Source organism: Augochlora pura, chromosome 10 (assembly GCF_028453695.1).
Source record: "Augochlora pura isolate Apur16 chromosome 10, APUR_v2.2.1, whole genome shotgun sequence".
In the NCBI taxonomy this organism is placed as follows: Eukaryota; Metazoa; Arthropoda; class Insecta; order Hymenoptera; family Halictidae; genus Augochlora; species Augochlora pura.
In genome coordinates, this window is record NC_135781.1 from 7,516,072 (window position 1) to 7,542,241 (window position 26,170).

Genomic DNA, 26,170 nt, shown 5'->3' on the forward strand with positions numbered 1-26,170 from the left:
AAACGAGCCTTGAACGAAGGGAAAAATCGTTCGGTATCGGTTCCGGGGATAAGAGTTTTTCCAGGATCGCAGACCGTGCCCGTGCGCGCATCCTCTTTGACTCGTCTCGACGCGACCGTGGAGCAGTAGCCGGCAACTGCAGCAGCCTTTTACCCGGGGCTCTCCAAGTGCAATCTCGTATTCATGAATTCCTTGTACGTAGTCTCCCCCTCCGCGCCCTTCCTCCCTAGGTCCGCCTTCTTTCTCCGCCCGCGCTTCTTTCCCACCCTATGCCCCCTGTTAGGTCTCTCCCGTTGTTTCTTCTCCTCTGTCGCCCTTCCGCCTCTAACAATCTTATACGCGTCGCCGCCGGTCGGGGGTCAAGAAAACTGTTCGCGACAACCGAAAAGACGACACGCGAGAATGTTTACGAGACCCCGTCTTCGTCTGGTCCAGAAATGATTTCGCTCGGATCTTCGCAAGGCTTTTGTCTCCATTCAACGTGAACGAGTTATCGACGGGGTCTTCGAAAGTGACTTCAATGTCTTGGACCTTATCCTAGATTGACTTGAGTTCAAGTATGTTCTTCGGGGAAGCTAATACTGAGCCTAAGGCTCCAAATTGTAGCTAAGACTAGGCTCGAGTTGCTAGGATGTTCTGTGAAGAATTTGAATTGCGTTCTACCTTTCATAAGTAGACTTGGAATTCCAAACTATTGTATAAAGAACGTAGACTTTATTCTACAACCTAGTCTTGATTTTGATTCTTATAATTAAGCTTGCGACTCTAGGATATTTTGTAGACAATTCAAACTCTATCTCTGCTAAGACAATAGATTTTATGATATTCTGTACAGAGTTTATATTTAATTCCAACTCTGTTAAGCTAGACTGGAAATTCTAGGGTATTCTGAAGTAATTAGTAATAATTTATACTTACTTGTAGTTCTGCTAAGCTAGATTCGAGGTTTTAGGACATTCTGTAGACAATCCAGACTTAATTGCAGCTCTGCTAAGCTGAACTGGAGATTCTAGGATATACTGTAGAGAGTTTGGATTTAATCCTAACAGTTCTATAAATTCCAAGGATATTCTGCATGGGACTGGATTTAATTTTGGCTCTTATTAGTAGACTTGAGATTCTAGGGTATTGTGTAAACAATCTGGATTTAATAGCTAGATTTTCTGTTTAGCCAGGTTTGGAAATTTAGGATATTTTTGAAAGCATTTAGGTTTCAATCTAGCTCTTATATTATAGTTGGGCTGGACATTCTACGAAATTCTGTATTTTATATCCTGGATTTAACCCTATGGCTGCACTAGAAATTCTAAGTATCTCCCGGAGACAACTCGATGTTGATTCTAAGCAGGACCCGAGAGAGTCCAAGGATCCTCGAATTCCCCGCCAGCTTTGTCCGAAAAGCCCACTACGTTATATCCAGTTTAAAGAAAGAAGAAACACGACACACCGATAAAGTCAAACAGCTGTTCCTACCGCTGGACAACGTTCCGCGCCGGCAACACGAGAACAATATTACGACTGCGGCCGTATTTCAGGTGTCCCCTTTCAAGAAAACAGACCACAACTAAATTGGTACTTTAGCGTGATCTTTTTTGGCACGGCCGTTGATAAATCTCGGCGGGAGATTTCCATTATTTACAACGACGTTCGGAGTTTATCTCGCCAGCGATACGGCCGACCGTGAAAGACTACGCCGTCGAGGATTCCGCGGCCATAACAATAATTCCGCAGTTTAACCCCGCGGGGACCCGCGCGCCGTCTTCTCGCCTCCTCCCTCGGAACGGTGGCGCAGGGAACCGCGACGAGGGATAACGATCGATATTATCCGCAAACAGAGTGTGATATAGGGTTCCATTGAGACGAACGATGTTGATCTCGAGGTTCCCCCTTCGCGGCCGTTCCGCGACAGACGATCCACCGAACAGCTCTCCGGCACGACCATCCCCGAAGAGTATTATTCGCCGGAGGATAACTTTTCGTAGTGTGCTGGAAGCTAATCGACGCTAGCTTCCGAGCGAATAGGCAAACGAACGAGGATTAGCGCGTTCGAATTGATGAAACGCGCGGGCGCGGGCGCGGGCGCGCGCGCCAACGGCGTTGGTTCCGGGGAAGCAATAACCATAGCAATTTCCCGCACATTCCGAGCGTGCACGCACGCGTTCGCGGCTTCTGCCAGCGTGCGGCTACGCTTGCTACCGGTCGACGTTTATTTTATCGCCGCGTGGAATCGAGTATGCTTAGGGAGACTCTTCTCTGCCGCATCTGGTCTAAAATTATCAATCGTTCTAACTCCTGCCCGTTATTACCGGATCGTTTTTACTGTATCTCGTCCCATCATGTCACATTATCCGGCGATACCAACAGTTTAACCCCTTGCGCCACGATTTATTTTACGAGTGGGGTGATCGAAATTTGCTAGAAGAAAAGGAAGATTGAGTATTATCTTGTGCCTGCGCATTCTCCAATGATTGTATGTTTATAACAAGAAAATAGAGTCTTATTTCGGTTTATGGGAAATTAATGACATACCGGTTTGTTAGACTCTGTTCATAATTTGCATCACCAGGGAAAGTGGTTATATAGGATTTTTAGGAACGTTAACAATTATTGTAAACAGTTGAATTTTTGTCCTGTCAGCGTCGGGTGCATCGTCTTCGTGACTTTCAGAATTAAATTTTAATCTTCTTTCATGCTTTCTAATGGAACTCTTCTTTACATAAATAAATAATAGTAATTCTAATACTAGTAATAATAATGATAGTAACTATAATTTTTCTATTGTTGAACGGGAGAGATTAACCTGGCATCGAACTCATTACACAATCGTCTATTCAAATCAAACCACGAGTCAACGTCTTCGATTCTGTCTTCGAAGATCATGTGTACCATGAGTTATCAAGAGAAGTTAATAGACATGATTTTTTTTATTTTTTTATCATTCCAAATAATAGCAGCATTAAAGCAAAGTATTTCAGTCATTGTACAGTAAACTGATCCTTATAATATTAAACGAAACATTTAGGTCACTCAGTTCAATTATAAATAAGTTAGAAATTCTAAGAGGTGTGCAAATACTTTGTGGAGCCATAGCATATAAACGCCGCTGTGCGTGAGCCGCGTAAACGCAGGCACGAAGAACCGAGCACCTGTCGGTCCGGACAAGATTTGCTTTGCGTATGAGATGAAACGAAGCACCGAGAGAGGCAACAAGGTTGCCGACGGTGTGGGAGATCGGGAGACACGATCCTTGGCCCCCACGAAACGGGAAACTTTCCGGGAAGTTCCACGGCCGGTGCTCGAGCGTTTTCCACCGTGGATGGTCCCGATAAGTTCGATCGCGAAGTCGTGTAGCCACTCGAGCATCGTGGCATCTCTGGGCCGCGATAAGTGTGCTCTCAGGTTCGAACAGGTACCTAGCGGATCCTAGGGAAACACGGTCTCCGTCCCGGGACCGTGAACGGGAAGACTGTGTCCGGCGAAACGGCGGGAACGCGGCCGGACGAGAGAGAGAGAGAGAGAGAGAGAGAGAGAGAGAGAGAGAGAGGGAGAGGAATCGGGCAGATAACAAGGTCCGCAACGCGAGTCCTTAATTATCCGTGAGCGGATAACAGTGTCCGAGTGCCGTGAACGCGAAAAACTCTTCACTGGCAGTCCGCGGATCCCGGTTTTAAAGACCGGCGATCCTGTTCGAGCGGATCCTCGGCTCGCGAAATTAATTACCCGGCCGTTTGATCTCCCCCTCTGCCTTGATCCCTGTTTTTCCAGCGCCGCCGTCGCGTTGGACAAAGCGAATCCGCTTTTGCCATCCAACGGCGAAATCTTTTCGCGAGCGGGAACGGCCACGATCGAACCAGACGACCCGACCGAGACGTAATCGATACTATTAATTAGAAGCGCCGCAGGACTACGCGACGGAATACGCGAAACCGGGTTCTCTGCATCGGGGTCACGGGTCGCTCTTGATTAAAGTTCGTTAGAGGGTCCCCGTCTTGGCCCTTGTCGACAGAGCAGCTGCGACAGTCGTGATTCCACAGCGGATTTTCATGCTTTATCTTCTGATAATAACATTTATCTTTATATCAATAAATTATTGAGTAGTAAATTAATTTATTTATTAAATTAATCATCACTGAATAATAGAAAGAATAAATTATTGTTGGAAGATGTATACGAAAACTTCGAATAAAGTTTTATTCGACTTAACTGTCCGACTCGAACAAAATATGTCCAACACTACATCAAACGAATGCATTGCAAGAACTTTGGGGACCCGCTAACATTTCGGAAAAAACTGCGTCGTTTGTGCGAACCATTTGGGAGCGTTCTCTATTCATTCGCACGCGACGGCGTTTCTAGGACAGCTGGACCCAGAGATATAGTGTTGCCAAGGCTCCGCTCGGGGACCTGTCACCGGTTGATGAAGTACAATGAGGTCTCAGAAACGGGGCTGATGGTGCTGCTCCGGGACGCGATATGACAGATCGCTGAATGATGATGCTCCTTCGGCTGCAATACATATAGCTCCAACAGTGATCGGTTATTGCTGGATCTCTCGGATTATATTTAGATTGCCAGCCCGGCGAAAGAGACGAAAGTCCCACGGCGCGTTTGCTGTCAGAGATCCGTTTGCGTCTCGAGACCGGATCGATGGCGCTCGAGATACCCAATTTTCCGTGCCGCACCGATCTCGTTCAGCCGCGAGAAGGATCGCTTATTTAATCGGCCGCGAAGACAGCGGGAGAGGACGGAGAAAAATTCAGAGAAGGCTTTTCGCGGGCGTAACCAGCCGGGAGAACGCTCGAGTGCCACTTTCCCGGCAAGCGTGCTCGACGATTTAGCGGATACCACCCCGCGTCTGCGATGCCGTTTTCCACGGGTGAAAAACCATCGTAGGATTGAAAATCGGCGGACGGGTCGCCGTCGAGTCGGGCTCGAACCGCTCGAAAAACAACGGGCGCGTTTCGCAGGTGAATCGTCGCGACGGAGAGAGGGGGGAGGGGGGGGGGGGGAATTCAAATGACAAAATGCGTCGAATCGACTGGCAATATCCGGCAATTTGGTCTGATGGAACTGCCTTCCTGTTCGGCGACGAGCGACGCGTGCTGCAGTTCATCGACGTAATTTCCAGCTCGATTAGCGGATGCTTCGATTTCGCGACGCCACCGGATCCCGCCGACGACGGAGCTAACCTGGGTTGATTAAAATCGACGAGCAAAGGCCGCCCGCTTCATTTCTGGGATTTTGAATCGTCCGCCATCCGTCCTCGGGCTTATTTGGCTGCTCGTGTCCCGGCCATTGTGTTTATAGCGATTCGGCTGGGCAATTTCAGACAGAAATGAAGAATTACGGTTCGGCTACGGTTCGCAAACTTCTGATTTGCAGCGATTTGTTGACGGGGCCATCGATCGTCGATAACATTATTAGCGTTAGGGATATCTTAATTGGCGATGATGTTGTTAAGATATCGTAAAGACTAATCGAAGAGTCTAGTTGATTACTCATCCTATACATATGTAAGACATTTTAGCGAATTTTTTGGAAGAAGAATAGAGTACTTGTTTTGGCGAAATACATTAAGTATGAATGACAGTATAAATATGTAAAATATTTCAAACGGAGTTTTAATTCACAGTATGAAATATGCAGAACCAGTTTGATTATAATAATACTTTGATATTCATTTGACTGGCCTTTATATTCGCTCGGCATTAAATTTGAGAAAATTGAGTTGGAAGATACTTCGAATTTGCATGGCTTGTAATGTGATAAGAAGTAGAATTGCTATGTCATGGCCTGACGTGCTACTGGATTTCTATTTAATAGTATTACTTTTCAACCTAATTCTTTTTGATAACGGAGTCTTAAATGAGAAAACATTATTCTTCTTTTCGATTTATGTTTATCTTAACGTTATCTTAACAGGGCTGTCGATAATTATCAACAATATTTTCAATGGTCGATCATAATGTTATTAAAAGTTCTCGATAATGTTATCGACAGTCTCATTTTCACGGCGACGGTCTCGCTAAGTAGATTAGGCGATTATGGTCAGACACCGTGATCTCTTTGATAGGTAATCTCTCTTCCAAATGTATATTCCTCTTATTCAAGGTGAATGTTACATTTTATAAAGACAGATTAACCCCTAGCACTACGATCCCTCTCGCTCGCGTTAATTAATACCTATTTGCCTTTAATATTTTTAATAGTGGGACCAGACAATTTTTATTTCTTTCATTGTCTTTATGTACTTTTGTTCCTAGACTTTGACGAGAGAAAAATTTATCTTTATTTCGATGTGGAAGAAATTAATAATGTTCATATTTAGTAGATTTTGCATGAAATCGGTATCACGAGTCTGACTCGTTATTACAGTGCAAGGGGTTAAAAAAGGAAATAAAACATTGATGTAAACCGTCGCAGTGCATTTCTCGCAGAAAGTTATGTCATTTTTACACTGTCCGATTCAAATTTTCCACACGCGATTTTAATACTCGCTTCCTCCAATTTGAAGCAAGACAGCATAATAGCGAGCATTCGGACGCAGTGATAATGGATCCAGTTCGGTCGGAATTGAATATCAAGGCGAGAATTGGTTTTTTTCGCGAGGACAACCGGGGAAATAATCACGGATCTCGTTTCCGTGTGCGAACCTCGCGGGGACAAGCTATCACCGGAACAGTGACTAATCTCCGTTAATTACCCCCGGAACAAATTGCTGCGTTTCGTCCCGACGCGCGTCGTCGTGTCACACAGTAGCCGATTGCCTCTAAAAATAGGACAAAAGTCATTATCGCTTGATAACTTGTTTTATTCATAGGTAAGATAGCTTACTGCTGAACCAGAGAGTCTCGTTATTGGAGGATCTATATTATGCACCACAAGAAAGAATTTATTCTAACAAATTTCAAACATGCTATTCAAATTGTATCTTTTACTTCATTCTTCTATTATTGTAGTACTTTTATATAGTACACATTTTCAGTTTTTAAACAATTAAGAACCTGCTCAGCTTACTACAAGAGAGACATGAATAATTTTCGATTAATTCAATTATTAGACGAAATAGACGTATAAAACCTAGTAACTATATGTATTAGATAATAATAAATCGAACGACATACTAATCGAACCATTAAGAAAATAATGTTTGGTCCGATTAATTTCGTCCATCATTTCGATTTGTCAGCGCCGACGTCAGTTCGATTTTCTGAGAAAATCGAGCACCGCGCGTCGTCGCTTCGTTATCGCGTGACTCCAGGCCGCGACGATCCGCTTCCCTTTCAGCGCTGCCCGGCGTGTCAGCGTCCGCCACCATTTTCGCAGTCGCTAATTTCCCGATCGACTGTCCTCGCTCGATTGTCCAGGTAAACGTCCGCTTCGCGGAACGATTGCGAGCCCTTAGCTCGCGGACGCGCAATTTAAAGCCCGATTAAGGTAATATCGAATCTTCGTGGCGGCCGTCTGCCTCGCGAATCGAGTTTCGTCGAGTAACTCAATTTTCTGGATCGGAGAATCGAGTGTGCCTTCCCGCCGATAATTGCCAATCAGTCGAGAGGCCCGTCGGGACCGCTGTGCCCCTCGATCGATACCGATCGATCGACGTTACTGTACGGAGAACACGAGTCTCGCGTTTATTATCGTTCGTTTCCGATGCTTCTAGGGAAATTATCTGGCCATCGATACCCATGCTGGAATGCTCGATTGTCCTTTGTTTCACGCGTTCGCTTACTTCCGGTTGACGCGTACTCCGATCAAACTTCTGTCGTTTATGCTCGCGACGTTGGAGACATACTTCTTTGATCGCCTCAGTCACTGTCTTCGATAATCATAGCAGTCCGACAAATCCAACTGGTCTTTGATTCCAGGGAGAATCAATGCATTCAAACGCACACTATTCTTCTATTACTAATTGTTAGTAGACTGCGGAATGCATAAAATTAACTATAGTTCGCAGCCGTTTACCTGCACAGTAGCTTCAGAAGCATTTAAAAACAAACACCCCAAACGCAAAAAGATAAAAAGGTTTACGATAAAGGTTCGATTGCTTCCAACAACGCGGCGAGGTTGCTGCAAAGTTGCACAGGGCAACGGCAGCAGCGCCAATAATCGAAGGAAGGGTTAAGCGTCCTCCCACTAGCGAGCACTCGCTGCCGCGGCTTATCCACGCGAGATCTCTACATTGTTACCACATTGTTACAGAGATTGCGCGGTAATAATGGTGCTTATCTTCCTATAAATCGAATCAAACCGAGATTTCCTCTCGATTCGACTGCGAGGCGAACGAGAGAGATCGGCGATCACCGCCGGTTGTGTCTGTCCCGAACGTCTTCCGTGTGGCCTTTCGTCCTTCTTCTCGGTCAAGAAACTTTGTCCGCGGCGGTTCGTTCCGCGCGGGATCCTCCGCCTTCGCGGTCGACGCTCCTTCGGAAACCGGCGCGCAGTAAATCGGGCCGCCCCCCCCCCCCCCCCCCGATCCGGCCCGCGACCGACGGAACCCTCCGAATCGCCAGGAGACGCGCTAAACCGGCGAGCAAAAAATCGGGCCACGTTCCGGGCCCGGCCCGCGGAGGGAAACCGAACGAAGAGATCGCTGAGGAACGTGTAAACCGGAACCGGGGAGCGTCCGCCGCGAGAACTCCGGGGCGAAAGTAAAACGTCGAGGACCGCCGCGGGCTGGTTTCCAAGCTGGATAATCCCGATGCCGCGGAAACCCATAATTCCTGTAATAAGGTCATTATCGTGTGACCCGGGACTGGTCGCCGGGACCCGTCGTCGCACGAACACACACCGCCGGCGTCGCCAACATAAATACAGATTTCCATTTATACCTTCGACGGCGCCCCTTGCCGCTGCACCGATGCGCCGATGCGCCGATGCGCCGATACACCGGTGCACCGGTGCACGTGCACGCGAGCCTAAGTATCGTACGAACTCTCGCGGGCTGACGCCGTGGACAGTGGCGTAACGTTGAATCCGGGTCACAAGGCTCCTAGGGGAGCAGGATGCGATATCGAGACGTGAGATGCTTTGAAAAAGAAACCGGTGTCCATCGGTTTGTCAGTGCGTCGGTGTCGGACGCGGTTTGATGGCCCATTTCCCTGTCACTTTGTTTACGTGTCTACCGATTTTTATTCAACTGCGAATATGGCGACTGACAAGCATTATTCGACAGTCAAGAATATTCTGCTTGTAAATGTTATCGTCGTTGAATTGTACTTTGGAGCATTGTACGAATTATAGCTATAGTTTCTGCGAGCACAATGACTTTGACTAGCAACTATTGACTTATTCGACTATTATCTTATCTTCATGGTCGGCTATCTCTATTGATTCAAACCGATCGCAGTTACTTGGGCACCTGCCCATTCAGTGATTGTACAATGGATAAAATTACATTCCGGTAGCCAGCGACGCACCAAGTATCTCTATCCAAAACTTGTTTGTGCTCTTTTTTGTTAGCATACCTTCACCATTGATTTGCGCAGCCATTACTGTTACAAGGCATATTCACGGTATATTTTTCTTATCGTGTCCGCTGTGACGTCAAGAAAACGCGAGGACACCCACTGGATTTATAAAAAAAAAATGATATTTAGTCGACATTATATCCCTCGTTTGTGGTTCTTATTATTGTTCTTCAGAAGCGCTTGGATAGGTGCGGTAAATATAAAGACTGGCCACCGTCATTTGATTTGGAAGCGTATATTACAATAGAATTTAAATACTTCTATCCAAATGTGATCAAGTCGATGCTTTTTTCTAAAAACGAAATTTAAGCGACCACGTTTTGACCCCATTTCGAGCCCCTGTCTCCAGCGGTATCAAGAGAATGGTCGAGTTGAGCCAGTTATAGGGTGATAGAAATCTCGGATGATCTGCTTGAATGACTAGGTGGAGCATACAATGATACCTGATGCTCCGGAGATAAACCAGTTTAGTCCCGAGGACAATTCCATGTTTCTGAGAGAAACAGACTGATCCGAATTTCAGCAGATATCTGGTTGTTGGCGTAGGTCAGTCATCCCTGGATCGATCTTACGCGGGATTACCCTTTTCAATCGCAGAATCGCGCCGATTGTCGCGTGCAGGAAAGCCCGGGGACACCCACTGGATTTTATAAAAAAAGATGATATTTAGTCGACATTATGCAACCCTCGTTTTTAACGTCGCGCCGACGAAAGCTTGCGACTGTCTATTTATAGAATCGTTCCACCCATGCATCGTACGCACGTATTGACTTATTAAATACGAACTCCCTGTCCGCGGCTCAGTTTCAGCGGGTCAATCCTTTGTGCGCGCCGGTCCCTTTGTTGCTTTAACGCGAAACTTCGCTTCTGCTACGAGAGTATTCGCTCGAGCCGTAACTTTGCGATAAAACGGTGCATATATGCAGGCGTTCAAATCGCGGTAGTTCAAATTGATCTAAATCCCATTCTATTGCCATAAGAGGATGACGAAGTTGTACATTCGGACGTTTGAGTGGAACGGAATAATCTCTTCAAGTTGTATGATAAAATTTTACGGTAGAATTGACCATTTCTGGTTCGAGGAGAATTGGCAGGAAATGTGAATACATGCGCGCGAGCATCGCGATCAGACTAACGTCGAAATGCAACGTTTAAATGCGTACATGGTAGTTATTAAGTATTGTTAATATCATTGTACTATAATGTAAATGAGGATGCAACAGAAAGTATATCAAAGTAAATCCTATATATTTACGTATATCTCCGTATCTCAAATTGTGCTTTCATTTGCCTTCTCATTTACATTACTGTGTAATAATATTAATTATGCTTAACTAGCAATATCGCATTAATATTGAATTACGTTTCGGCGCTAGTCGTATCACGTTGTTTCCGTACAATTGTTTACATATCATGCTAATTTTCGCTGACCCAGTATAGGTGAAATACGAAACGATGAACAAATTAGGCGAATATAAGAATGTTCTTGATTTATTAAAATTATTAAAAGAAGATATCCACAGTCTACTAATAAATATTAATGGTGGAAGAAGTGACAGCTGCTATGATTATTAATTATTAATACTATTTAATGGATTAGAATTTTACACCAATTTTAAAAAATAGAATAATATCCATAGTTAATAATTGATTACTATAATTTTCATCACGTGTCGGACTCGACGAAGTACACTAAGGGGTTAATTATAATATACATGTATTGGAAACTCTTCTATAATTATTCTGAAAATAATACAACAATTATCTTGATTGTATTTAAACTAACATTCCTATACACTGTAAATTAACTCGGCGGGGGTTTATATATATTTCGCATCATTTCGCTGGTTCTGTTCCTGATTACTTAGTCTCTCGTTAGCTGTCTACTGGACTTTTAGCAAAAGTGCGGAACGCACGCGCAGAATTCCAACAACCGAACAGCGATTCCCGCGAAGGGGGCACCGCATCCAGTGTCGCTATAGTTTTGCAAGTCAGCGTCCCCTCCCCGCCGCTGGGACCCGATTGGCGGTAAGGTTACGCCACTGCTCGCCGAACAGGACGGTGTATAAAATGTCTAGACGCACACACGGGGCCGCGGTTGTAGGTACACGCGCGAAAGCCCAGGCATACCATCGGCTGTCCATACCCACCTAAGCAGATTCTGTCCCCGAGGTACGAGCGGCGAGGAGATTCGTAGCGTTCAATTTGCATTCTAAAGTCCTGGCGATGCAGAAAGAAGAGGAGCCCTCGGACACCGGATCTTCTCCTCGCCCGCTCCGGTCGTCCCGGGCCCCCAGGGCTCCTTCCCCACGCCATTTGTCCCTTTATCACTTATACAGGGTGGCCGTGCAAGTCGCTGCCAAACTTTCCGCGCCCACTTTTCTCTCGCCGACCGCGATTCGCCGGCAATTCCGTGAACTTCGGTCTGGTTCTTGATCTCGAAGCCTAGCTGACTCTTGTCCGATATTTGTTGGGTAAAACTTATTAACTTATTGCGCTTGACACTATTTCAACTTTAACTCCAAGACACTTGTCCCGACTTACAATATCTCCATTTAATATCATACGATATTTGATATGAAATTTAATGCTATTGACTCGCGCAACGTTCACTCTTTCAACAGTTTGCCTAATGTGTAGGTTGGAATCATAGCGGCGTAAGTTACTGAACACACGTCGTGATAAAATAATTTAACGTAGCACTTTTGTGTCCCACATCTCCAATTCGTACAGCTAATTCTACCGCAATTCTACCGCAAACATAACCTTTCACAGAACAACGATCCTCTTAACAAACAAGCACGAAGCCTTTCAAAAATGTTTGGAAAAATTCGGTACGTTTGAGGACTAGTGATTTGATATAAAAGTGGGCATCGTCTGGCCAATAATCGCCGCGCGCGTAACACGAGACTGTGAACGCGTTAATGTACAGTTTCGCGGTACAGAGTCGAGATCTGTTGGAAAAATGGAAAGGAAATCGATTGTTACGCGGGGCAGCTATAATTGGGAGCCATCCCGTCCCGGAGGTGAGCAAGAGAGCCTCTTTCCTGCTGACACGCTCCTCCTTTTTCGTATCGTTCCACGATTATCCATCCGTAGAAGGATTTACACCGCGATTGACCGTCATTTTCCGCGCAATTTGTACCCGGCGCGCGGTGCTCGGACAAGAAACGCCAGTGGATTCGGAGAGCAGACGGGAAACAAGAACCCCGTCTGCACGATCCCGATTCTCCCCGGGACTCGACGCAGACGCCGCGAGGACAGCGGAACAGCCCGCGAAGTTCTTTTCGAGCTCGGCGCATCTTAGACGGATCCTCGGCGTTGAAGGAGTAACTCCGAAGAAAGGGTTCTACGTTCCGTCGTGCGATGTTCACGCGATCGTGGATGCATTCGACTGCATGCAGTATCCGATAATTTCCGTACTTGCTTTCATTGCCAGCGAGCGTGCTCGTGAAACGCGAGTCAGACGGTAACACCGGATGCCCTCGCTGTAATAGCTTCATCGCGGTCTTTATCTTTGTTGGATGACAGATTAGTGACACTAGCGATTAAATGACGGCATATAAGCAGCTTTTTAAGCTATTTTTTGTTTTAAGTATTTTCCTTCTTTAAAATACACACTCCAGAAAGTCTCGGTACGTTTCTCAGGCTTTCGAAAAATAAGTCTCAGAGGTTAAAAACAATTATGATGTCGGGTACGGTTCTTGAAAAGCTTGGACATTCTTTTATTCTTTTAATGTCTTGACAATTTCGCACTTTACATTGCAACTTTTATTATAGTGATTATGTTGGTTCCTCAGGCGTTAATTTTCGATTCTTGCTTTTGTATGAATTATACTTGACAGTAATACGAATTATAACAAAGATATGATCATACACACCTATTTTCCATTTAAGTATAGAGTCAATACTCTTCGCGTTACAAGAAAGTACAATTCATTTGTTGCATGAAATGAAGCTACATCCGAAATTCATAATCAAAATCCAGAACCGAAAAATAACCGATACAGTATCGATTCCGAAGATTGAAAACCGAAACCGACATAAGCCGGAACCGATACGCCCTACAATACACCTCCGTAATCCCTGATTACAATATACGTCCACAAGCTTGGGTTCTTTTTAAAGCTTGAAACTTCTGTCGTTGTTCTACATCTTCCGTTTCCTTCTAACACGTTTCTGCATAATAGAGTGGGCGTGAAACCGGCTACTTGTTCTATCTGAAAAATCTAACGGATCGGAACGTTCCCGAGTACGTTGCAAAAGAAAAATCATACAAGTTCTCTTCTTTACGACTTCCACGAAGAGGTCGGTGAACCTGATTTACACTGTCTCCTTAGTTTTACAGTGTATGCCATCTAAACTTATGGCATCCGGCAAGATTACAAAGAAGTTTATATATCCTGTCGAAGGATCATTAGCCTTCGATCATCGCGCACCGTGTTTTCAGAACGCGGTGGTGTTGTAACAGAGTCGAATGTACAAGGGACTACCCATGGAAATCGGAAAGAAAAATTGACGAGAGAAATTGTTCACCGCTCTGAAAATCCGACCGTGCGCGGCGTCCATTGTTGTTCGATCGAAGACTAAGCATCGGCTGGAAGCAGCCGACTTTGTCGAAGCAGCAACCCCCGCGGTAGACAAAGAGGCGACCCCGGGTACCGGTGGGTTCTCGAACAAAAGCAAAAGAGGATCGGCCGAACGGCGATGTCGTCTACAATTACGAGCCAGAAGGGACTCGTCTCGGTCCGGCTCGGTTCGGCTCGGCATCGGCGTCGGCCTCTAAGAAACATTTTTCCACGGTTTCGCCCGGGAATACAGGCGCGCCCGTGTACGCACGCGTGTACGTATATAAATTCCGAAAGCGGGCAGCGCGTATGGGGGCGCGTTAAACGGCGAGACCCTTTTGTACGGCCCTGTATGGGAGAATAATGGTCGAACCGTGTCTCAATCGTGCTTTATGGGATGTAATTGCGGTCAGGAAAGGGGCCCCGACGATGTTAAGCTTGGGCCAGCTCGTGTGCGTCGCTTCGCCGAGAAAAAGAGAGAGAGAGAGAGAGAGTAAGAGAGAGAGAGAGAGAGTAAGAGAGAGAGCGAGAAAGAGAAAGAGATGGATAGAAAGAGAGCGAGAGAGGGAACAAGGCGATGTAGATGCGTTACGGTTTTAACCTTCGCGAAGAACCACCAAACGAGTTTTTGCGAGCGACGACGCGCGTCGACGGGCATCGCAGAAATTTCTATCGAGTCCAAATTTGCTACGAGAAGCATTTCGCGACTTCGCTCTTGGGAACCGAAGCGCACGGACCGGTGAACGATCAAAGATCCTCGGCACCATTTGCAGTCGAAACCAATCACTTTCATGTTATCGGGACCGCGACCGCTCACCACTTTTACAAGAATCGTATGCGTTTATCGTGAAATGTGATTGGATCCTTGAAAATCGATGTCATCCCTTCGTAAATAGATATCGTGTATTTCACTTTACACATTTCTTAATTTATCACATTTACATCGAGTTTCATCCATTCGTTACAGCATCGAAAAATACAGAAGTTCATTACCGAGTAGACATCTCGGTAAAAGTCAATTCGTTGGCGCACGTTGCAATAAAAATGAATTTCCAGTCGATAATTGGACGCGTCACTCCGCGTGTTAATAGGTTCTTTCGCGCGCAGACTTTTCCGCGATAATAAACCGGCCGGAAACCGTGGCTAAACAGAAAGCCGTGTCCTTCGCAAATGGTACGAAGCAGCTAATCTTCCTGCTGCTTTGATCTGCCACTCATTTTAGCAGGCTGGTAGCAACGAGGGTGAACGACCGCGTGTCAGGGCCCGACGCAAATTGCTAGAGCAAGCTCGCGAATTCGGTCAATTAGGGAGTTCCGCGAACGTCGGGGGGGAGAGGTCCGAGAAGCGGAAATGGGCGACCCGGGCGGGGTCGCCGGGGGTCGGGGAAGCTTGGACGAAAACGTCCTCGTAAACGAACCGGTCGGTCGCCGCGAAACGAGGAAGAGAAAGAAGAAACTTGTCGACGACGCCGGGCCCGTTACGAAACGGCCCACGGCCGTAAACCGAGGATCTCGATGTTCCCCGAGATTACGAAATCCCGGAATTCATAAAACGCGGGGGATCGAGGACGTAACAGCCGCGTTCGACGCGTCGATCCGCGGATTCCTGGGACGAGCGGGGTCCGGCGGGGGTTCGGCAGGCCGCGTCGAGATCGTCCAACGACCACCGAGCGCCTCGGCGAGAGGCGAGGCGAGGGCGAGCAGTGCACAAAGGCGAGTGGAATCACCCGTGGCCGGACCAACATCGGCGTTAAAGAGGAAATACGAGCCATAAACCTTCGATGTATGCGCCGGGCTCGAGCCGCTGAAGAAAGAGAGAGAGAGAGAGACGGTCGTCTGGAATACGAAATCAAATTGCCAGACCGGCCGAAAGAAAAACAGAGAAAAAAAAAATAGAAAATGACCGCGTCGAAGGATGTTCAACGGCAGCCTGACACATTCGCAACGGAGTCTTGCGACGCGAGCGATGAATCGATTCGGCCGGCCGAGTCGATAATCTGTCGAGCGTCGCCGGTGGTTCCAGGGAATGGTCGACGGGATCGAGATTGGATGATGCGCCGGTGTCCAGCTCCCGATACCACGGACACATCGATATCCGTCATAACCGACGAGCACGCGAGCGAAAACGCAAACTGCCGTCATCGGCCTCGCGCACGTAACACCGTAGGCAAATATTTACCACGAGGCGACGTTTTCGGGATTTCTTCTTATCGTCTCCACGGATCGTGGGATTCGTCGTTGAAAATTAAGCCGCGTCGATAAGATTGAGCAATCTCGTCGGAAACAAACACAGTTTCGCTCGTAAATCTTCTTAGCGCGTCGCGTGACTCGTATATCACTCGTGCGATCGTTTTGCCCAGATTCCAAGATTGATCATCCCGCTGATACACCGAATCTACCATATTTGGACGGATTAATTACTAGCTTCGATACACGGTCCAGTGAACGAATCGACGCGATTCCATTTTTATGATACCATTATCTGGCACGGTGATTGGGGCGTCCTTCGTGAACGGAGCCGCGGGTGAATTAATCAACTTTTAATTGGGAAGACGTACAGCCAAGGCCGCGGTTCGGTAATCACCGGCCATTATGCAGATCGGGCTGTTATTTGACAGACATCCGACACGGTTTATGCTTCGCTGATAACGTCGGGTTTCAGGTGACATACGTTTGAACAACACGAGCGCCGTGTGCCCCGAATGATGCGGCGTGTATCGGTAGCTGGCGGGCTACGTGCAAACTCACTGCCGAATCTAGAAATAAATTTGCTGAGTGCCGTAAAGCGATCGAAGTACGCGGTGGTCTAGGAATGATTTACGCGAACGCGTGAAACCGCACCGATTCCTCGCACGATGTACAAATCCTCTTTGCCGCTGAACTTGCGGGAAAGTCGGGAGTGCAGAGTAGTCTTTGGACCAGTTTGCGTAATATAAGCGTTTCCAGCATTACTTTCGAGAAGTGAGAATTGAACAGAGATTTATAATATTTCCACCGTCGAACATTTCTATTACCCTCAAAGCTACCGATCCGGTCAAAATGACCTATTTCAAAATTGTTATTTTAAAATTATTAAAAATCATTGCCGCATCTATATTACGCACAAAGGCAGCGTTTTTATATTATTATTAATATATTGACAAGAAGTGCTTGTGCAGAATGAGAATAGTGCAAGATTAATAGTTTGCAATTAATAAAGACAATTTTTCTTTCGCATAAAGATCCGCAGTTCAATAATAATCTAAAACGCAGAGATGCAACATTCGGCTTCGGCAAACAGAACTACGAAGAGATATCTTCAGTTTAGCGGGTGACTATCGTAACGCACAGGGCAAAGGGGTGACGCGTGTCCATTTGCGCGTTCGCAGGAGGAATTGCTCGGCCGCGAATGCAAATCATGGTCGCACTCGCATCAATTTCCCTAATCCCGGTCTGCGGGTGACGCGGCGTTCATGCATTTATGCATTTTTCCGCGGCTTCGGCAGCCTTCTTCCAGCCTCCGCGCCACGGCCGCGGCCTGGGAGACTTTTCTAACTCGATCGAGTTCGATTTGCCGACCAAATTGGTCGGAGAGGACCTGCGCGCGTCGCCGCCGCGTTTCTTGATATTCGGGGGACGAAGGGGGGCGAGAGAGAGAGAGAGAGAGAGGAGAGACAAAATTGTGCAATTCCTCCATTGAGTAACAGCCGCGCCGCGAGATAAATTGCCCGGGGTTATTCCGGCCCGGTCAAATTTCGCGGGTCTGATCTTTCGGTCTCGCTGCTCTCCGGTCAGGGAGCGTAGTGGATCGCCGACGAAAGGAAAGAGGACGTCGAGGATAATAACGTCTTTCTCGGGCTGCTTTTTTCGGCCCGTTCCGCTTCTGCTCGATTAAAGTGAAACACCACCTCGAGGCGTTGAGAGATTGGTAAAGTTTCGACGTTTCTTTAGAGGTAATTACCAGACTGCCGATTTTTATGCAAAGTAAAATTGCCTTCGTTAATTACACGATGTATAAAATTACGTAAACATTGATTCATTTACTTGTTAATTATTCTAATGATTTGACAGTTATATGATACTATTCATAGTTATATGATAATATTTTGCAAATTGTATAAACGTTTTTACTATTTTATATTTGTTCTATTCATTTTTATCGCAAATATATGAAATTCGCAGTCTAGTAATTACCAGATTTCTAAAAAAATATAAATATAAGCTTTAGCTTCGTCTTTGAATTTTAAAAATCGTACAAAATGGTATCATTTGTTATTATACAAATTATTTATTTTTTCGAAATCTCTTCTTGCTACTTGTCACAAATCTTAGGTTTTACAGAAGAAAAAATTTATTAATCCATAAATTAGGATCTATTTTCTAAAATACAGCGTACGAGTTTTCGAAAATTTTAAACGTAGTAAAAACAATTGTAGCACAAAGAAAAAACAACTGTTTAGTTTCAAACGCTACGCTAAATTCTAGCGTAGCCTCATAAGATTTAAAGTAAATCGGCTATATAGTTCCGAAAGTTTCGTGGCGGCTTGAGAACTCTAGTTTCGAGAGAAACATAGAAGTTTCAAAGTAACTTTTCTCTTCGATAAAGTAAAATTTTAGAAACCTCGCCCTCAATAGCTAAATGTTGCTAAATTTTGAAATACGGTTTAACATCGTACAAACTTGGAACTTCGAGAAAGTTAAAAAGAAACGATCGATTCGTTTTTATCGTAAGAACGGTGTCGTACCATAATCGACGAAACTCTATGTTTTCGCCGGTGATTATGCGGCTTCTTGAGACTTTACGAAGCAATCACCGCACCGCTAATTGGAGTAGGAGCGTCGCTTTGGGCAGACCCGGCCAGTTCTGCTCGACCGGTAATTGCGATTACACACAATTCCAACCGATTTTCTACGGAGATTCCCATTTCCATATATTCTCTTGCTGTTATTCCGAAGCCGTAAAGTTGCAAGAAATCGGCTCCTGTAAGATCGTTCCTTGTCTACTTCTGGAAAACTAAGATTACCATAGTTAAAGACAGCTTATGGACGTAATGAATACTCTATGGTTTTCTACGATAATAAGAGGAAAATGTTCGACATTTTGTTGGCGAGTAATGTCTCGAATGCTTCAATTTCCTCTCCCTCAATCAGTGAATTATTCTCATTAATGTAACTATCAGACGAATACGTAATTTCTCCCTGTTACGTGCTGAGTAATGCCAAACAAATTATGGCTATTTCATTTGCATCAATCGTACGATTAACAGTATCAACAGTAGCACACGAATATTGGCACTTTTGGGCAATCAGTCGCGTCTTTAACGCAACAATTAGGAATTTTGCGAATTTTCATTCTGCGATTAGGAATTTTTCAATTGGTATAATTTCTTAAAAGAGACAGAGCATTAATAATTATCTCAGGCTCGAATATACTTAACACGATCACGCCGGGGCGAAAATCTACGTTTATCCGCGTGAGGCGGGACTGTCTTATCGCGTGACGTCTTTCACCCTTCGTGAGGCGGGGCAATATCGTTGCGAGTTTGAACACGCTTATTGCGAAATCATAACAGTTCGAGGCTTCTAACGCGCTACATGCGAAATTGGAACAGTTCTGACATAGTGTTTTTTTGAGCGCACATTTCTTGCAACAAGTGTAATAAAGGTAGGTAAAATTATCTACCTTATCATAGATATAAATAAATAATTGTTATTAATTTAAAGTATTGAATGTTAATGTTTATAATACTCAATTTTTATATGTAACGTTGAGAAAAAATGAAATGAACTTATTTTTTTAACGACTAATTTTCTGAAAACGCTTGACCCACAAGTGGGTCACACCGGCGTGACCGTGTTAAATGCTTAAATATTAATAACAAGGGATTAGAATTTTATTCCAACTTCAAAGAACAGAATAAAATTCATACTTAATCATTTATTAATATCAATTTCCATCACGAATCGGACTCGTCAAAGTACGGTAAAGGGTTAATCAATTATCCATTACGAACGACTATTATCTTCCATATGAACTTTTATTTACACCTCGTAAATAAGTTTATCACTATTCCATAAAAATACAAAACGTATGTTGCCGTCATTACATAGTTTAATCGACTCTTCGCGTCGCGATCTCTATTTTCTCCAATTACAAATATTTCCACGGCTCGAATTAATTCTCCATTCGTGGATCGTCCGTCATCGAAGAGTTAACGACGGATTCCATTTTTTTTCTCTGTCGCCGACGGGCCGGGGTGACAAGCGTAGCTGGAAAGAATGGGAAAGCAGCGCGGGCGCACGGCCGATCCGAGCGCCGGGATTTAGGGGAATCCGATTGGTGGATTTAGGGCGATTTATTAGCCCCGACGCACGGTGGCTGCGGTGCCGCGCATATTGATTCGAAGTGCTTCGGTTTACCTCCTAATTAGTCGGAACGTGTCCCGACTCCGGCGTGTCCTCCTATAACGCGTTTGCTTTTCAATGAAGCTCGCCCGCGCGGTTCCGTTCTGCTGAATCTATTCGCGCGGACCGCGGCGCAAGTGCATTTCCGGCGAGGAAGTCGCATTCCTCGGATCGCGGTCGTGTAACGAGTTTACTGGAACACGCTGATCTTCGCCGAGTTATTAGCTGGCGACGATACTACCGACTTTTGTAAGTAAAGTTCGAGTGCGGTCGAGATTGTTTTTAAGCGTCCGATTTTTTTGAAAGTGTGCTGTTCGAAACAGATCTTTTTTAAGTTCTACTGCTGGAAAACATTGCTGGATTACGTTGCTCAGATTACTTCACTCGCCAGCGAAAAACTTATAGACCCACTGCACTACGATTTCTTTGACAGCTACTTCGGTTCGCGTTCCTTTGTTCTTAACCTCTTGTCGTATTTTAACCTCTTAGGCACGACGCGCCACTATAGTGAATGAATGTTCGTGCTTTACTCGATTGTTTTATCAATTATTAAGAAAAATCGTAATTTAGTTATGGAAAACTAACACAAAATATTTGGGATAAAATTCTGTTCTCTCTTCACCAATGTTTAAACATTTGAAAAAATGTAAGCACACGGTGAATGTAAATTTTCTTTTTCTACCAAGAAAGGATTAACCCTTTAGCTACTGTAGCCGACTGTAGGCGCTTAAAAATTTTGCGTTTGTAACACTGAGTGCGTCAATAGGCGTCCTGACAATTTTATCGATAATTATTCCGATGGATCTTACCACAATTAGACAAAAGGCGCGAATGCGTAGTGCGACGAAAACATAACAAAAGAAGTGAGAAACATTACGAATGTAAGAAATGTGATGTAAAATCAATTCTACTCAAGATATAAAAATATAATAACTCAATTCTTTCCGTTTGGTAAGGCCGGTGTGTATCAAAGTCTGCCATAGTCAACGGGTTAAGATTCGAAGATCATAGAAATTGTGAAGACGATAAGACACCAACAGGTTAATAGTTTCCGCAATAAAACGAAACAATTTCTTAAGTTACCATCAGCCCTAGATGTTGTTAACAGAAGATTTAATTTGCGTTTTCATTTCAAAGAATCGAATAACATTCGTACTGAGTAGATTACGTGTGAAATCATCATCAATCTCGTTACAGTTCAAATGGCTGAGAAATCAGCGCTATTAACAATGTTCTATTTTTTGCACACTGGATTCAAACACAAAGAGAAGCAAAGTGGGAGCCATTTTCCATCCATTTTTAGCCTTTGCTCCGCGATCCGATTACGCCAGAGAAACAATGCGATTTACAGCGGTGTTTTCGCCGAATGTCTTTCACCCGCGCCGCTTCCCCGCGAACATTAAAACCGAGCAAACGCTCGGAACCTTCTGCTCTCGCAATTCCGGTTATAAAAGCGGGAACCGTTAAGAACGCGAGAGTCCTGGGCGGCACTTCAAGCTCGACGCGTTCTCGCAAATTGAAATTAAAGTAGTAGTCTACGAGCGTGCCGAAGAAAATCTGAGAAAAGTAACGTGGAGTTCCCGCCGAGGAAGGACTATATCGCGGCAATTCGAAGAGATTACCTTTTCCATTAAGATCGAAAGGGCTGGGAGAAGGGGGGGAGGAGGAGGCAGAGGAAAACGCGGATCCAGGCGCCTGGCGTCGTTAAATGTCCCCGGCAAGGTCAACATTTGTCTTTCTTCTTCCGCGTTGTTTCCCCTCCCGGCGACGTTCCGCGACGGAAAAAAGGTCTCCCGTTCGTTTCCTTCCGGTGGGATTCCTCCGGCGGATACACTTTCCTCGAGACGGAGAGCAAAAGAAGTCGCTCGTTCCGCTTCCTCTCCCCTTTATCGCCCCTCGCTCCTCTGCCTCCTGAATCCCCGGATCCCGTGTTTACACGGCACCGACAATCGGCGAAGAGTTCTCGCTAACGAAGACGAAATTTAACGAACGTCCGAGCTTCCTTGTCGTCGTCGTTTCTTCCCTCCGGTTCCAACCCCCCCCGCCCCCCCCCGTCCCCCCTTAACCGGGCGGGCAGAGCGTTGTTCCGCTAACGATCGCGAGCCGGAGGAAACCCTCGCGACGAGGGTTGTCTGCGAGCAACGAGCGGGCCTCCCGATAATCGCCTCGAACCGGAACGAGGTCGGCCTGACCAATAATCCGCCGCGAAAATGGTAACGCGTTCTCGCGTTGGCCTCGCGCCAAACCCTCGCCGCTACTACTCCTCGCGTTCGGCGCTCGTCTTTGAACGTTAACCCAAGGGCCGTTCAATCCTTTTCCGATGTCAGCCGACAGCCTCGACCAACAAACGACGAGTGCTCGCCGACTGTCGGACCGCGATTTTCCCCTGAAACTTTGCAGCCCCGCGGAACGGTTAAAGATAGTATACGCTGGCAAACTTAGTAACCGTTGAAAAAACGAAAGTGTTTGCGTTGCGTTCGGTCGACGATGGGACGCACATTGGAGAAAAAGAAACGATTTAGGCGTGGCAAATTGCGAACGCTACTAATGCTTTGTAATTCCGTGTTACACGAGTTCTATGTATGTTAAGCAAGTATGAAGTAGGCTAATAGTATTTCGTAAGTTCGTTCAAATGTCTTTTATCCTTTGTAAACGCACAGACTATATATTCCATTCTTAACCCTCTTAGTACCGAACAACGATACATCGTTGTTGGCTATTGTTGGAAAGATAGTTTTCTTAATATTTTTATTAAACAACAATTTCATTTCTTATTTCTTCTCCATTTTTGAATTTGTTATTTGTCTTTTGAAAATTCCTGCAATTTCCGAAACTTTATCAAACTTCGCCAAACGAGTTTTAAACATTTCACTCTGATACAGACTTCTTTGGTCGGTATTAAGAGGGTTAATATTTATCCGGGAATTAAGTCAAATCCAGGCGAATCTCACAAGTATTTTATAAAATAAATTTATAAAATAATCTCCTCAAAAATTTAGGCATTTCTGAGATCGTATTCCAAGTATTCGAAATCCGGCTCGACGATTTGATAACAGATTGAACGATCGAAACTCGTCGCACTCGAGACTCTCCGCGACTGTATTAAGAAAATTAAGGTCCGCAAGCGCTTTTCGATATTTCTACCGCGTGAACATCGGCGTCGCCGCGGCCGGGTAACTCGAAAGCCGTGTCGCGTCGCGTCACGTCGGCCGTCGAGACGGAAATCGCTTTGTCGCTCCGCGGCGACTCTCTCGACTCTTTCTCCCTTTCGGGGGCTTTCGGCTTCTCTGTTTCCTTCTCACGGAGAGAGAGAGGGAGAGAGAGAGAGAGAGGCTGATTCTCAGCCACACCCCCGTGCATCAGAAACGTTTTAAACGGGGAGCAGACACATTCTTGCCAGCTCGCGCGAGCGGCCGCGCACCTCGGTACTTTCGTTCGAGGCCTTTAATTTGGCACGTGTTCCACTCTTGGCTATTGTTGCCATGATTGTTGGGTGGATCGTTCCTCCTCGTCTCGTTCCATCCGTCCGTCCGTCCGGCCGCGGCTTTCTCGCTCTGTCCGCGGCTACGGCCACCTCTCATCCCCCGTTTCTGTCTCTCCTCCGCCTCGCCTCGCCTCGCCTCGCCTTGCCGCGGCGTGTACCGCTCGCTTTTTGCGGTAAACGCGGCGTATGGTGGTAATGCACGGCTCTGCTCTGTGTACCGTGGGCCGGGCACGTGTACCAGTCTCTTCGCGGCCGTTTTTCGCGCCGGCGACGACGGCTTTTCGTCGGGACGAAACCTTTCCGACGAGTTGAACGCGTTCCTCCGCAGACAGCCGTCGCGAATCCTTCTGCGACCAGGATACGCGGACAAATGACTTCGCCGGCTGCGGATCGATCTGTCATTTTGTATTTCGATGGGTGCGGTTAGATTGCAAACGTTTCGTGGAGAATGGTGACTGCATCAGATGCTAACCGCATTTAGATGGTAACTAAAATCGTAGCGGAGGAGGACAGTAATCGATTATTACGAGATTACTTTTGTAATTGATTACGGATCCTTAATTATAACAAAATCAGTAATTAATAGTTACTCGAATAAATCAATAATCATCACCATAGTTGGTAAATCAGTAATTACCACAGTAAACTCTAATCACGGACGAATGTTTTTATCTTTGCGCATCACTTGTTATTGGGTTCGGATGAGAGGCCCAAATAAAAAGTCTTTCTTTGAGTCGCAAGATAGATTCAGATTTTCTTAAAACGTCTCAGAACTATTAATTACCATAATACTAAATTCTTCTGTTAATCTGAATCGAAATAAGTAATCATTACATGATTATTGTGTTAATCAGGATTGACGATTACTTTGTTTTGATTAATCAGAGATTGCTTAAGTTATTCATACAATTACTGAAGCTACTCATTAATCACAATTACTTGATTATTTAATAATCGTTATTTTTAATCATGATCATTATTTCACGTTAATTGTAATCGTAAATCATGTGACCACCGGTTCACTCAGTGGTTCCCATTTCGACCAGAAAGATCTGGATCGAATTCTCGACTGTTATCTAAAAAACGCAGAAGCATCAACTGTCTCTTGCTGGAAAGATGCCACAATTTCTGTCTAAGAGCAAGGGATGATCTCGCTCGCTCAGCTTTAACGCCAGCACGCCCGTAGTCCACACTTGCCTATAACCTCCGAGAACCACTTCTATTGGTAAATAAGAAGAGACCAATAAACTAATCAACGCGAGATGCAAGGCGGGTCGGTCACCTGCTCCACCGTATTACGTCTCTTGTTCAGAGCGTGACTTAACCAATAACAATAAAAAGTCTGGAATGGAAAGAAAAGGAAAAATGTTTGGAGGAGACTACGAGGAACGAGACGGTGACGGTAATCAGCAGGCGATCATGCTTACAACCATCCAGACTCAAGTCATTCGTTTCCTGGAAATTGCAGCCAACAGAAAGGCATCATTTCTCTCGATAAGGGAGACGCGTGTTTACCCTACTTACGCGAGAGCGTCAATATGGGTGAGTCGATGGGAATCGATCCCTCCAGTTTTCTCCGTGCCATCTTTCCAGCAAGGGACGGCGCAGGGTGGGTACCGCGAGAGGGGGGTCACCAACGCGAGGCCCCGGCCCGGCTGGCTGGAATAATGCGATACAAAGGAGAGAAGTCCCTCCGTTGTGGGCCCGCGACGCGGACCGGACGAGGAGAACGTACGAGGCCTGTCCGCCGCGAAGATAAAGAGTGGCGTGTATACAAAGAAACCTGCTGGCACGCAGCGCGTGAGGAAGAACGATGGCGAAATTCCCTCGCGCGCAGTCCGTAAATTCCAGACTTTACTGCCTGTCGTCGGCGAAATCGAAGCATATTATTTCAACGGAGGCGCGCGGGATCATCCCCGCGGTCGGGCGAGCGAGGCGAGAGCGAGCGAGACGGAACCGGAGGGGACCGAATGTTTTTCGTTGCCCGGCCGCGGGGGGAGTGTCTCCGGGCCGGGGCGAAACATTTCCCGAGTAATTGAACGGGATTCGTCGCGTAGATAATCCCAGCGGCGAGCGATATTTTCCGTTCGAAAAATATCAAAATAAATACCATCGTCGAGAGCACGCTCGCAAAACTCGACTAAAAACCGGCGTGTCGTCGATTTTCGTCCGGCAGCATCGCGTCCGATCTACCTTGAAACTACGTGTAATCGATTTCGATAAATTAGCTGCTCGAATAATGTAGCATCTCGAAGAAGTCTCCGA

At 45.8% G+C, this 26,170-nt stretch overlaps 1 protein-coding gene across 7 annotated transcripts in view; it reads left to right on the plus strand.

Annotated features, from left to right (window-relative positions):
• Prosap (SH3 and multiple ankyrin repeat domains prosap) overlaps positions 1-26,170 on the plus strand; it is a 265,310-nt gene that overhangs the window by 210,770 nt on the left and 28,370 nt on the right. The gene's annotated exons all lie outside the window — the stretch shown is intronic.